This window comes from Gossypium hirsutum, chromosome A03 (genome assembly GCF_007990345.1).
Source record: "Gossypium hirsutum isolate 1008001.06 chromosome A03, Gossypium_hirsutum_v2.1, whole genome shotgun sequence".
NCBI classification, from domain to species: domain Eukaryota; kingdom Viridiplantae; phylum Streptophyta; class Magnoliopsida; order Malvales; family Malvaceae; genus Gossypium; species Gossypium hirsutum.
The window spans coordinates 95,163,835-95,164,999 of record NC_053426.1 but is presented as its reverse complement, the minus strand read 5'-3'; the positions used below and the strand labels follow the sequence as shown (position 1 = coordinate 95,164,999).

At 42.1% G+C, this 1,165-nt stretch overlaps 1 non-coding gene across 1 annotated transcript; it reads right to left on the bottom strand.

The window, feature by feature from the left end:
- Positions 1-249: 249 nt before the first annotated feature.
- On the bottom strand, positions 250-356 carry LOC121225724 (small nucleolar RNA R71). Its single transcript, XR_005923589.1, has one exon. It is a non-coding gene; the product is annotated as a small nucleolar RNA R71 (small nucleolar RNA).
- Between the last annotated feature and the right edge of the window lie 809 nt (positions 357-1,165).

Here is a 1,165-nt window from a genome sequence, read left to right as displayed (position 1 = left end):
ACTGTGGGCCAATTTAGTGGAATGCCTAATGAAGATCCTTATCTTCACCTAAGATTATTTATGGAGGTGAGCAACTTTTTCAAATTAGATGGATTACCCGGAAATGCATTACGATTGAGGTTGTTCCTATACTCACTAAAGAACAGAGCTCGAGCCTGGTTGAATTCATTGCCACCAAACTCAATTTGTACATGGAAAGAGTTAGCCGAAAGATTTTTCATGAAGTATTTCCCGCCTAGCAAGAATGCTAAGTTGAGGAATGAGATCACTGCCTTCTAAAAAATGGATGATGAGTCCTTGTATGAGGCATGGGAACGATACAACGAACTATTATGGAAATGCCCTCATCACGGAATCCCATATTGTATCCAACTTGAGACATTTTATAATGGTCTCAATGCTCACACGAGGATGGTAGTGGACGCTTCTACTAACGGTGTTCTCTTTTCTAAGTCTTATAATGAGGCTTACGAAATCATCGAGAGGATCGCCAGTAACAATTATCAATGGCCAACCAATCGAGCCGCGTCAGGAAGATGAGTCGCTGGAATACATGAAGTGGGCGCTCTCACTTCACTCGTATCTCAGGTATCCTCAATATCCTTAATGCTTAAGAATCTTACCACTAATGGGTCTAATAGTTTTGCAGCCCAACCACCTCACCAATTTGAGAGTATAGCCTGTGTTTATTGTAGGGAAGGACATTTGTTTGAAGAATGTCCATCGAACCCCGAATCTGTATATTACATGGGTAACTAGCACTAAAATCGAGGAAGGCAAGGACTACAATTCAACTTCTATAGCCCATCGTGGCGAAACCACCCGAATTTTTCCTAGAGTAACCAAGAGGCTGGAACCAGTAAGAACTACACCCAATCTAGACCGAGTCAGCCGCCTAGTTTTTCCCAACAAGTTCAGAACCCAATTCAAGCTGAACCATCCAATAGTTTGGAAAATCTGCTGAAGGCATACATCGCCAAGAATGATACCTTAATTCAAAGCCAAGCAGCTACATTGAAGAATTTTGAAAACCAAATAGGCCAGCTTGCAACTGAACTTAGGAACCGACCACAAGGTGTTTTACCTAGTGATACGGAGAATCCAAGAAATCCGGGGAAGGAACATTGCAAAACGTTAACATTGAGGAGTGGAAAGACAGTAGAGC